This window comes from Crinia signifera, chromosome 1, assembly GCF_055691185.1.
Source record: "Crinia signifera chromosome 1, ASM5569118v1, whole genome shotgun sequence".
Classification (NCBI taxonomy): Eukaryota; Metazoa; Chordata; class Amphibia; order Anura; family Myobatrachidae; genus Crinia; species Crinia signifera.
This window is the reverse complement of record NC_139217.1, coordinates 215784325-215798522: the sequence shown is the minus strand read 5'-3', so window position 1 is coordinate 215798522 and position 14198 is coordinate 215784325. Positions and strand designations below refer to the sequence as shown.

Here is a 14198-nt window from a genome sequence, read left to right as displayed (position 1 = left end):
CGGAAAAAGGAATGTGCCATGAATACGAATTGATGTATTTTCTGCATATTTGCATACGACTGCTTATGAATAAGGTTAGACAGTTTGTTTTGTTGTTGCTGTATAGGAGTAGGAAGCGGATGGAGGGTCAGGGGAGCAGTGAGTAGAATATGGTCTTTGATCCACAAGAGTTTAGGAGCATACATGGGGCAATTATAGCCCTTTTTCAAAGCGATCTGTTTAGAAATTAAGCACAGACCGCTTCGTTGTACACCCCATAGTAGTGTAGATTCCTGGAAAACGCCAGCTCAGATCTTGACTACGTGTAGTCAAGACCTAGTCAAATCGCCAGTGTTCTAACCAGAGAACACTGGTTAGCACAGATCGACCATACACACATCGCTATGTGTTGAATTAGTTTAGAACAGGGTGGGAATGACTATGGTGTATCATTTGGCTGAAGCTGCCAGGCTTTTTCTCCACATGAAAAATCAGCACTTTTCACTGTATTTAGGGTGAAGTAGACCCGCCCTATTCAATCCTCGAACCGATTGTTCACCTGGCCGAGAAATCCAGCATTGGCAAAACTGCATGAATAGTCGAATTTGCCGCAAATTCACGTGGTTATGGCAAAGTTTCAGCCGTTTTCGGCCATTTTTGTGGCCGTTTTTCGCTCTTGCCGATTCATGCCGAGCATGACAAATTATACCAGTAGAACTCACATTTGCATATGTTTTACATTTCTTTTAAATTCAGTTTTCTGCTAATTTTGTGAAAGCAAAGGAATCAACAGTTAGGGATGATATTTTTATTTTTATTTCTTTCATTAGCAAGTGGGAAAAAGGCAACTTCCAAAAGACGACACATTCAAGCTGCTGGTGGTGTTGATGGTGAGTGCTATAAAAGCAAAAATCAGACCATAGTTTAGCAGGCATATACAATTCTGCAATATTGTCATGTAATAGTTCACATATAACTCTGTCACAATCTCTGGATTCCTTCTGTAAGATGTAGATAAGTTCAAACTGCACAGCGTAGCAGCACTACAGCACAATTCTGAATTATTGCACAAAAAGAATATTGAGACCATATAGCCCAAAGAGAATCATTGGCTGCTCCTATCACTTTCACTGCTATCAGCTAAACTACCACCCCACCAACGTCAGCTCTCAACACTCCCCTCATGGCCATTATTCTGTCAGGTGGTTGTTGACTGAAAATTATTATTTTTTTTTGTGAATATTACATTTTGTTCTGCAAATTGTATCTGCTTTCAATTTTTTAAGTAACCAACGAATGTGAGTGAATATATTTTTGTAGACATTTGGGATTATTAAAATATGGGTTTATATAAAAATATTGTTCTGAGTACTGGCATATTATCCTTTCACAAACTGTGTGCTGGCAGTTGGTGATCCGACCGCTAGACCCCCACTAAAAGAGAGCGCCTCGATCTGTTGGGCACATTTACTAATCTGTTGTATTTACTGATTTGGCCTGTGGCGTAGGCAGGCTTATTCCACCAAATTCTTTTTAAAGCCTGTATATACGACCGCTAAATACAAATATGAGTCGGCAGCCTGCACAGATCAGTTTCAGTGTAAAAAAATAGAAGAAATAAATAAATACATTTTGAAAATGTAAATTTTGAAAAATATATTTAAATATATATATATATATATCGTTTTTTAAAATAAATTGCACTGAATGCTGCACTGATCCATGCAAGCTAATGCCAAATACGCCTGGAAAATGAGGAGTATTTAAAAGCGTATTTTCAAGGCAATTACTGGTCATATCTTGCTTATTACCGGCTGTATATTGCATACGGCTGGTTAGTAAATTAGGAATCCTTATCGTATTCTTTCGATGGCATATGCATTCGTATTCGGAAAAAGGAATGTGCCATGAATACGAATTGATGTATTTTCTGCATATTTGCATACGACTGCTTATGAATAAGGTAAGACAGTTTGTTTTTTTGTTGCTGTATAGGAGTAGGAAGCGGATGGAGGGTCAGGGGAGCAGTGAGTAGAATATGGTCTTTGATCCACAAGAGTTTAGGAGCATACATGGGGCAATTATAGCCCTTTTTCGAAGCGATCTGTTTAGAAATTAAGCACAGAACGCTTCGTTGTACACCACATAGTAGTGTAGATTCCTGGGAAATGCCAGCTCAGATCTTGACTACGTGTAGTCAAGACCTAGTCAAATCGCCAGTGTTCTAACCAGAGAACACTGGTTAGCACAGATCGACCATACACACATCGCTATGTGTTGAATTAGTTTAGAACAGGGTGGGAATGACTATGGTGTATCATTTGGCTGAAGCTGCCAGGCTTTTTCTCCACATGAAAAATCAGCACTTTTCACTGTATTTAGGGTGAAGTAGACCCGCCCTATTCAATCCTCGAACCGATTGTTCACCTGGCCGAGAAATCCAGCATTGGCAAAACTGCATGAATAGTCGAATTTGCCGCAAATTCACGTGGTTATGGCAAAGTTTCAGCCATTTTCGGCCATTTTTGTGGCCGTTTTTCGCTCTTGCCGATTCATGCCGAGCATGACAAATTATACCAGTAGAACTCACATTTGCATATGTTTTACATTTCTTTTAAATTCAGTTTTCTGCTAATTTTGTGAAAGCAAAGGAATCAACAGTTAGGGATGATATTTTTATTTTTATTTCTTTCATTAGCAAGTGGGAAAAAGGCAACTTCCAAAAGACGACACATTCAAGCTGCTGGTGGTGTTGATGGTGAGTGCTAGAAAAGCAAAAATCAGACCATAGTTTAGCAGGCATATACAATTCTGCAATATTGTCATGTAATAGTTCACATATAACTCTGTCACAATCTCTGGATTCCTTCTGTAAGATGTAGATAAGTTCAAACTGCACAGCGTAGCAGCACTACAGCACAATTCTGAATAATTGCACAAAAAGAATATTGAGACCATATAGCCCAAAGAGAATCATTGGCTGCTCCTATCACTTTCACTGCTATCAGCTAAACTACCACCCCACCAACGTCAGCTCTCAACACTCCCCTCATGGCCATTATTCTGTCAGGTGGTTGTTGACTGAAAATTATTATTATTTTTTTTTTGTGAATATTACATTTTGTTCTGCAAATTGTATCTGCTTTCAATTTTTTAAGTAACCAACGAATGTGAGTGAATATATTTTTGTAGACATTTGGGATTATTAAAATATGGGTTTATATAAAAATATTGTTCTGAGTACTGGCATATTATCCTTTTACAAACTTCATAACCCCTTTGCGTATTCACGACATCCCGAGATGGTGATGTAAAATATGTGTCATTGCTGTATTCCTCTATGGCCCCAAGGTCCGAACTTTCATGTCTAAGGGCGATGTTGTGTAGCATACAGTATACAGATAATTATGTCACCAACTTCCTCTGGGGTACATAGAAGAATTCCACTAATGTATCCAATATCCAGACAGCGGAACCTGCTCTTCAATAGCTGGAGCAGGTTAGTGAACCTATGCTCTGTCAGTGTCTATTTGCCAGAGACTACCTTTTATAGGAAGCACAAGGAACTCTACTCTCACATGGGCCTCAATCAGTGAGAGCTGAGCATATCTCACTCAGGTGCTGTAATCAATCAGCAATTCTCAGGTTAAGGTTCGTAAACACGGAGCAATATAATCGCTGGCAATATAGTGCTAGCAATATATTGCGCAGCAATCATATTGCTCAGTGTCCCGTTGTCCCGGAGAAATGTAATAGGGTCTGTTTTTTTTAATTACTATTGTTTGCGCTCGCCAAATTACGATGAGAGTTTTGTGTGAGAATCTTCATCATTTAATAGGCATGGAGTTTCAATGTGCTGACCTTACTTGCATGTGACATTTTGTAGGTTTTCTGCTGAGAAAACCTGCGAAAATCTAGCAAATGTCAAAGTGAGTTTCATAATATAAGGTTCTTGCCTAGGTTGGATCGCATATTGATCCAACTTGCAGTTTACCAATAATTGGGAAACTGCTCAAGCACAGGACTCTTTCTGCAAATGTGTATCCGCTGTAATACGAATACCTCTGCCTTATTGACAGGCAGAAGTGTTCACAGTGTGGGGTGGAGGTGTTCAGCATTTGTTTTCCTGGTGTGGTTAGGCCAAGTACCGCATCTGCAGTACAGTTTTACTTGGTTGAGCAAGGTCCCCTGCAACTGTAAGCTTGAGTAAGGACAGACTTACTCAGGCTGCAGTAGCAGATGAACTTTTGCAAGAAAGTGGTGTGCACCTCCTCTTGCATTGCATTGTGGCGAGTAGATTAGCATATGTGATCCAACCTGAATGCAGGCCAAAACCCTCTGATTTTGGCATCAGTTGTGCACTGATCTCACTCTTTTGTGAAGCTAAAGACAGGTTAGACAGTTTGTTTTGTTGTTGCTGTATAGGAGTAGGAAGCGGATGGAGGGTCAGGGGAGCAGTGAGTAGAATATGGTCTTTGATCCACAAGAGTTTAAGAGCATACATGGGGCAATTATAGCCCTTTTTCGAAGCGATCTGTTTAGAAATTAAGCACAGACCGCTTCGTTGTACACCCCATAGTAGTGTAGATTCCTGGGAAACGCTAGCTCAGATCTTGACTACGTGTAGTCAAGACCTAGTCAAATCGCCAGTGTTCTAACCAGAGAACACTGGTTAGCACAGATCGACCATACACACATCGCTATGTGTTGAATTAGTTTAGAACAGGGTGGGAATGACTATGGTGTATCATTTGGCTGAAGCTGCCAGGCTTTTTCTCCACATGAAAAATCAGCACTTTTCACTGTATTTAGGGTGAAGTAGACCCGCCCTATTCAATCCTCGAACCGATTGTTCACCTGGCCGAGAAATCCAGCATTGGCAAAACTGCATGAATAGTCGAATTTTGCCGCAAATTCACGTGGTTATGGCAAAGTTTCAGCCGTTTTCGGCCATTTTTGTGGCCGTTTTTCGCTCTTGCCGATTCATGCCGAGCATGACAAATTATACCAGTAGAACTCACATTTGCATATGTTTTACATTTCTTTTAAATTCAGTTTTCTGCTAATTTTGTGAAAGCAAAGGAATCAACAGTTAGGGATGATATTTTTATTTTTATTTCTTTCATTAGCAAGTGGGAAAAAGGCAACTTCCAAAAGACGACACATTCAAGCTGCTGGTGGTGTTGATGGTGAGTGCTAGAAAAGCAAAAATCAGACCATAGTTTAGCAGGCATATACAATTCTGCAATATTGTCATGTAATAGTTCACATATAACTCTGTCACAATCTCTGGATTCCTTCTGTAAGATGTAGATAAGTTCAAACTGCACAGCGTAGCAGCACTACAGCACAATTCTGAATAATTGCACAAAAAGAATATTGAGACCATATAGCCCAAAGAGAATCATTGGCTGCTCCTATCACTTTCACTGCTATCAGCTAAACTACCACCCCACCAACGTCAGCTCTCAACACTCCCCTCATGGCCATTATTCTGTCAGGTGGTTGTTGACTGAAAATTATTATTATTTTTTTTTTGTGAATATTACATTTTGTTCTGCAAATTGTATCTGCTTTCAATTTTTTAAGTAACCAACGAATGTGAGTGAATATATTTTTGTAGACATTTGGGATTATTAAAATATGGGTTTATATAAAAATATTGTTCTGAGTACTGGCATATTATCCTTTCACAAACTGGGTGCTGGCAGTTGGTGATCCGACCGCTAGACCCCCACTAAAAGAGAGCGCCTCGATCTGTTGGGCACATTTACTAATCTGTCGTATTTACTGATTTGGCCTGTGGCGTAGGCAGGCTTATTCCACCAAATTCTTTTTAAAGCCTGTATATACGACCGCTAAATACAAATATGAGTCGGCAGCCTGCACAGATCAGTTTCAGTGTAAAAAAATAGAAGAAATAAATAAATACATTTTGAAAATGTAAATTTTGAAAAATATATTTAAATATATATATATATATCGTTTTTTAAAATAAATTGCACTGAATGCTGCACTGATCCATGCAAGCTAATGCCAAATACGCCTGGAAAATGAGGAGTATTTAAAAGCGTATTTTCAAGGCAATTACTGGTCATATCTTGCTTATTACCGGCTGTATATTGCATACGGCTGGTTAGTAAATTAGGAATCCTTATCGTATTCTTTCGATGGCATATGCATTCGTATTCGGAAAAAGGAATGTGCCATGAATACGAATTGATGTATTTTCTGCATATTTGCATACGACTGCTTATGAATAAGGTTAGACAGTTTGTTTTGTTGTTGCTGTATAGGAGTAGGAAGCGGATAGAGGGTCAGGGGAGCAGTGAGTAGAATATGGTCTTTGATCCACAAGAGTTTAGGAGCATACATGGGGCAATTATAGCCCTTTTTCGAAGCGATCTGTTTAGAAATTAAGCACAGACCGCTTCGTTGTACACCCCATAGTAGTGTAGATTCCTGGGAAACGCCAGCTCAGATCTTGACTACGTGTAGTCAAGACCTAGTCAAATCGCCAGTGTTCTAACCAGAGAACACTGGTTAGCACAGATCGACCATACACACATCGCTATGTGTTGAATTAGTTTAGAACAGGGTGGGAAGGACTATGGTGTATCATTTGGCTGAAGCTGCCAGGCTTTTTCTCCACATGAAAAATCAGCACTTTTCACTGTATTTAGGGTGAAGTAGACCCGCCCTATTCAATCCTCGAACCGATTGTTCACCTGGCCGAGAAATCCAGCATTGGCAAAACTGCATGAATAGTCGAATTTGCCGCAAATTCACGTGGTTATGGCAAAGTTTCAGCCGTTTTCGGCCATTTTTGTGGCCGTTTTTCGCTCTTGCCGATTCATGCCGAGCATGACAAATTATACCAGTAGAACTCACATTTGCATATGTTTTACATTTCTTTTAAATTCAGTTTTCTGCTAATTTTGTGAAAGCAAAGGAATCAACAGTTAGGGATGATATTTTTATTTTTATTTCTTTCATTAGCAAGTGGGAAAAAGGCAACTTCCAAAAGACGACACATTCAAGCTGCTGGTGGTGTTGATGGTAAGTGCTAGAAAAGCAAAAATCAGACCATAGTTTAGCAGGCACATACAATTCTGCAATATTGTCATGTAATAGTTCACATATAACTCTGTCACAATCTCTGGATTCCTTCTGTAAGATGTAGATAAGTTCAAACTGCACAGCGTAGCAGCACTACAGCACAATTCTGAATAATTGCACAAAAAGAATATTGAGACCATATAGCCCAAAGAGAATCAATCATTGGCTGCTCCTATCACTTTCACTGCTATCAGCTAAACTACCACCCCACCAACCACAGCTCTCAACACTCCCCTCATGGCCATTATTCTGTCAGGTGGTTGTTGACTGAAAATTATTATTATTTTTTTTTTGTGAATATTACATTTTGTTCTGCAAATTGTATCTGCTTTCAATTTTTTAAGTAACCAACGAATGTGAGTGAATATATTTTTGTAGACATTTGGGATTATTAAAATATGGGTTTATATAAAAATATTGTTCTGAGTACTGGCATATTATCCTTTTACAAACTTCATAACCCCTTTGCGTATTCACGACATCCCGAGATGGTGATGTAAAATATGTGTCATTGCTGTATTCCTCTATGGCCCCAAGGTCCGAACTTTCATGTCTAAGGGCGATGTTGTGTAGCATACAGTATACAGATAATTATGTCACCAACTTCCTCTGGGGTACATAGAAGAATTCCACTAATGTATCCAATATCCAGACAGCGGAACCTGCTCTTCAATAGCTGGAGCAGGTTAGTGAACCTATGCTCTGTCAGTGTCTATTTGCCAGAGACTACCTTTTATAGGAAGCACAAGGAACTCTACTCTCACATGGGCCTCAATCAGTGAGAGCTGAGCATATCTCACTCAGGTGCTGTAATCAATCAGCAATTCTCAGGTTAAGGTTCGTAAACACGGAGCAATATAATCGCTGGCAATATAGTGCTAGCAATATATTGCGCAGCAATCATATTGCTCAGTGTCCCGTTGTCCCGGAGAAATGTAATAGGGTCTGTTTTTTTTAATTACTATTGTTTGCGCTCGCCAAATTACGATGAGAGTTTTGTGTGAGAATCTTCATCATTTAATAGGCATGGAGTTTCAATGTGCTGACCTTACTTGCATGTGACATTTTGTAGGTTTTCTGCTGAGAAAACCTGCGAAAATCTAGCAAATGTCAAAGTGAGTTTCATAATATAAGGTTCTTGCCTAGGTTGGATCGCATATTGATCCAACTTGCAGTTTACCAATAATTGGGAAACTGCTCAAGCACAGGACTCTTTCTGCAAATGTGTATCCGCTGTAATACGAATACCTCTGCCTTATTGACAGGCAGAAGTGTTCACAGTGTGGGGTGGAGGTGTTCAGCATTTGTTTTCCTGGTGTGGTTAGGCCAAGTACCGCATCTGCAGTACAGTTTTACTTGGTTGAGCAAGGTCCCCTGCAACTGTAAGCTTGAGTAAGGACAGACTTACTCAGGCTGCAGTAGCAGATGAACTTTTGCAAGAAAGTGGTGTGCACCTCCTCTTGCATTGCATTGTGGCGAGTAGATTAGCATATGTGATCCAACCTGAATGCAGGCCAAAACCCTCTGATTTTGGCATCAGTTGTGCACTGATCTCACTCTTTTGTGAAGCTAAAGACAGGTTAGACAGTTTGTTTTGTTGTTGCTGTATAGGAGTAGGAAGCGGATGGAGGGTCAGGGGAGCAGTGAGTAGAATATGGTCTTTGATCCACAAGAGTTTAGGAGCATACATGGGGCAATTATAGCCCTTTTTCGAAGCGATCTGTTTAGAATTTAAGCACAGACCGCTTCGTTGTACACCCCATAGTAGTGTAGATTCCTGGGAAACGCCAGCTCAGATCTTGACTACGTGTAGTCAAGACCTAGTCAAATCGCCAGTGTTCTAACCAGAGAACATTGGTTAGCACAGATCGACCATACACACATCGCTATGTGTTGAATTAGTTTAGAACAGGGTGGGAATGACTATGGTGTATCATTTGGCTGAAGCTGCCAGGCTTTTTCTCCACATGAAAAACCAGCACTTTTCACTGTATTTAGGGTGAATTAGACCCGCCCTATTCAATCCTCGAACCGATTGTTCACCTGGCCGAGACATCCAGCATTGGCAAAACTGCATGAATAGTCGAATTTGCCGCAAATTCACGTGGTTATGGCAAAGTTTCAGCCGTTTTCGGCCATTTTTGTGGCCGTTTTTCGCTCTTGCCGATTCATGCCGAGCATGACAAATTATACCAGTAGAACTCACATTTGCATATGTTTTACATTTCTTTTAAATTCAGTTTTCTGCTAATTTTGTGAAAGCAAAGGAATCAACAGTTAGGGATGATATTTTTATTTTTATTTCTTTCATTAGCAAGTGGGAAAAAGGCAACTTCCAAAAGACGACACATTCAAGCTGCTGGTGGTGTTGATGGTGATTGCTAGAAAAGCAAAAATCAGACCATAGTTTAACAGGCATATACAATTCTGCAATATTGTCATGTAATAGTTCACATATAACTCTGGCCCTTATTCTGATCGGTGCGGATATTCCCGCTTGCGTACGGCCCGCCGATGTTTATCGTCTGCGCATGTGCAGAGGTCACTCTGCGCATGTGCAGGCGATTTCGCCGCATGGATTCTTTATACGCCGCACAGGGGGCGTAGAGGGGCGTGAGGGGCTACTTAGCCTCATTACCCTATGCATACGCCCCCCGTTTCATGGGCGTTCCCATGCAAACGCGGGGCGTATGCATGGTAATGAGGCCGTGACGCGTGGGTACGGGGCGGGCATCTGACATCGCCGGATGTCAGCTGCCCGCCCCCATACATGATTTCACACGGACAAGTGTCCGTGTGGTCTTGTGTTGCGGGACCTGGTGGAGCGTGCGGCCCTGCATTCGATGTTCGACGACCATCGAATGCAGGGGCAGCTCCCAAGACGGAGGAGGCGTATCCCCGTCCAATTTCATGCGGATCGCCACATATCCGCGTACGGACGGCAGGTGGCGATCCGTATGGAAGGCGGGGATTCGCCTGCACGGTTGCGGCCGCATATTCTCATCGGGCCGCACCGATCAGAATAAGGGCCTCTGTCACAATCTCTGGATTCCTTCTGTAAGATGTAGATAAGTTCAAACTGCACAGCGTAGCAGCACTACAGCACAATTCTGAATAATTGCACAAAAAGAATATTGAGACCATATAGCCCAAAGAGAATCATTGGCTGCTCCTATCACTTTCACTGCTATCAGCTAAACTACCACCCCACCAACCACAGCTCTCAACACTCCCCTCATGGCCATTATTCTGTCAGGTGGTTGTTGACTGAAAATTATTATTATTATTTTTTGTGAATATTACATTTTGTTCTGCAAATTGTATCTGCTTTCAATTTTTGGTACTTGTTTCCTAGCACGGCCACAATCGCGGGCATCGGGTGTAATTTTTAGTGGTCTGCGACGCGACCGACGCGATGCCCCCGATTTACCCATTGAAATGCATTGAAAAAAGTCAAAATCGCGTCGGTCGCGTTGTATGCGGCTAAAAAAGGCTTAAATGGTCCAGACGCGATGCCCCCGATTTCCCATAGGAAACAATGTTAAATGCCTCAATTTACCCGCGATGCCCCCGATTTCCCATAGGAAACAATGTTAAATGCCTCAATTTCACCAAATCATCATAGGGAACAATGGTAAATGGGCCAGAAACCCCCAAAAACACCCCTGAACAGTGAAATGTCCCCACAAAAGTAGTTTACGCCAACCCACGATCAATGCGAACCCGAAGCGTGGCCAGCGTAGCGAGCCCGCGATGGGTGGCGGTACGCATCCTTCGACCTTTTCATACCCCCACTATCCACGTCGGCGTGGAGTTTAGAACAGAATAGTGTGGCGAGCGCAGCGAGCCACCGAGCCCGAAGCGTGGCGAGCGAACGCGGATACCTTCACAGGTAAACGCGTCCCTTCGCGGTCTTCACAGGTATCCGCATCCGCTCGCCACGCTTCGGGCTCAGTGGCTCGCTGCGCTCGCCACACTATTCTATTCTCAACTCCACGCCGACGTGGATAGTGGGGGTATGAAAAGGTCGGAGGACGCGTACCGCCGCCCCTCGCGGGCTCGCTACGCTGGCCACGCTTCGGGTTCGCATTGATCGTGGGGTGGCGTAAACTACTTTTGGGGGGACATTTCACTGTTCAGGGGTGTTTTGGGGGGTTTCTGGCCCATTTACCATTGTTCCCTATGATGATTTGGGGAAATTGAGCAATTTAACATGGTTTCCTATGTGAAATCGAGGGCATCGCGGGTAAATTGAGGCATTTAACATTGTTCCCTATGGGAAATCACGGGCCCCCGATTTTTACTCACGATGCCCACGATCATGATCGTTGTGGCCGTGCTAGGAAACAAGTACCCAATTTTTTAAGTAACCAACGAATGTGAGTGAATATATTTTTGTAGACATTTGGGATTATTAAAATATGGGTTTATATAAAAATATTGTTCTGAGTACTGGCATATTATCCTTTCACAAACTTCAAAACCTGCGAAAATCTAGCAAATGTCAAAGTGAGTTTCATAATATAAGGTTCTTGCCTAGGTTGGATCACATATTGATCCAACTTGCAGTTTACCAATAATTGGGAAACTGCTCAAGCTCAGGACCCTTTCTGCAAATGTGTAGGACTGGTCCTGCAATTGCATCCGCTGTAATATGAATACCGAAAAGTAAAACAATTACTGAATTCTGCTTGAATAATGCAAAATCATTGCCTTTGCGAACTTTCCATTTTCAGTTGTAAGTTGGCGCCCTTGTTGAACCTTCAGTGATTGGTTCTATAATAGCCTTTACTTGATTCCAAAGTAAATCAGAGTAAATCAAAGTAAAGTCCAAAATTTATAAACATTTATTAAAAAGTCTCTTATTCCACTTCGTATTGGTGGTTTTCCAGACGATAAAAAACTTCAATAGTGTATTTCAAATTAGCAAACAAACGTCCCAACGCATTTCGTCCTATCAAGGACTTCATCAGGGGTTTTCTACAAACATAAGAATATAAACTTTAAAATTACTTATTCACAATTCATACATTTTTTCATTTTACCAATAATAAAACAATCCAAGGACTTTACAATTATGATTATAACACTGATTGGCTTAGTCATCTGGGTAAATCAACTTTTCAATTGGTAAAAAGTTTGAAATGGGGTGAGTCTCCAACTAGACGTTTAATAACAATAGATCCTTTATAAGCTCTGCTGCACCTGGTGGAGATAATGTACTGTTTTTAGGACATGGCAACTTAATGGACTCAACCTATTGGTCTAAATTTCTTGAGTAGTTAGTTGCTCATTGGGAGTCTAATCTCCCTTCTATTGAGGTACACAATTCTATTGATTCAGGTTTTCCAAATTAGGAACACTTACAGTCTTATTCTAGAAATTTCTGTTAATATCTGTACTGGTGCTAGGGTCTTCTCTTTTCTGCCACAGATTTTATCTGCGTATAATCAAGGGGACAGGTGTGGACATATAGACACATTCGTATTACTATAGACCTATGCATGTAATGGACACCTCTTAAGTAGGCCTTATTTGATCTTACTGATGCGTAATTACCTTTGTGGGCTTGCGAGTTCTATTACAAAACTCCAGAAGGATATATATAACTTTTCAGTATTGGAAAGGTGGAGGTATTCCAGTAATTTGACACCTGTCCACACAAGTAAGTATCTGATTTTAGCCGGGAGTACAGCTACCATAATCACATAACATCGATAAAAATTGGTACACCTACCATTAGATGGTTAAATATAGATATGCTCTATACATCATCATGGACTATTCATGGTGTGCCTCTCTCTGTCTGATGTACAGTCTCTTTATATGCCAACCTATTAAATGAGATAATGGTCTCCAACTGAATGTATTTTGGCTTGATGATAGATTATTTAGGTTACAATGTATATGTTACTCTTAACAAGGGGGTTCAAATATTGTAATCATTGGTATGATGTTATAGTGCTATCAATCATATGGTTTTCCTTATTCAATAGAGTTCATTGACATAAGTATACGATGCATCTTAAGGGAGTATCTCCCTTAATTATTCCCATCAATTAGGGAGGTCCGAGAGGGCATACATACCGATCTGCACTCAAGAACAGGTATAACTGGTACAAAGTTGAGTTTAGTTCCAAACAGGTTTTCACTGTCTGATGGAAAAATATATATATTCTTAGATTACTTGGTATGAATTATAAAATGCTACCAGCGAATTATCCACAAATTTAGGCTCATTGATAGATATAAGTTCCTTACTTTAAACTTTTTATATATATATATATATATATATATATATATATATAAATAAATAAACATATTTCCCAATAGAATAAGTCACAAACAAATTTTTCAGGTAATTAACTCCTAAGAGCATTATCTAACAGAAGCAAAGTTTGATGCACCAAAAATGGACAATTTAGCAATGTAGCTGAAAGACTTACCCCTCTTGAGGTGTATACTGGTATAAGTTTCAGTGGAAGTGAACTAGCCATTACCTGGCTCAGGTATATATAGGGCCATATCATGACATCATTTCCTGTAATGATTTAATTGGTCTGGGTTAAAGGTAATTCAAATTATTATTGCCAATTCCCTATCTTAGTTCCTAACCAGACTTCTATTTGCTAGTCTTTTAATCTTTTTAAAAATCTTAGTGCTTGAACCATTAGTTTGTTGGGGGCCAGACTACCCAGCCTGCTTTGCGGCTGTCAGTCCGATTACTATGCCGATCCTGGCATTTACAGATGCTCCTGAATGTTGCTACTACGTTGGTGGTGTGGTGGAGGAGTGGGGGATCACTATTTGCTGGCTTGATCCCCCTCCTTAACTCACGGAAGCTGGGAACCTTTTTCTGAGTTCCTACTTCCTTTCTATACTACTACTTATACTTTCTAGTGTGCTACAACTTTCCAATTTAGCTTAGACTACTATTAATAATATTGTGCTCTTATCTATGTGGTAATTAATATTACTAAAGTGGAGGTGCAAATATATTTAATTTGCACCTCCACTTTAGTAATATTAAATACCACATAGATAAGAGCACAATATTATTAATAGTAGTCTAATCTAAATTGGAAAGTTATAGCACACTA

At 40.5% G+C, this 14198-nt stretch overlaps 1 protein-coding gene across 1 annotated transcript in view; it reads left to right on the top strand.

The window, feature by feature from the left end:
- The window catches only part of LOC146064682 (uncharacterized), a 337031-nt gene that overhangs the window by 218020 nt on the left and 104813 nt on the right, over positions 1-14198 (top strand). The window lies entirely within an intron of this gene.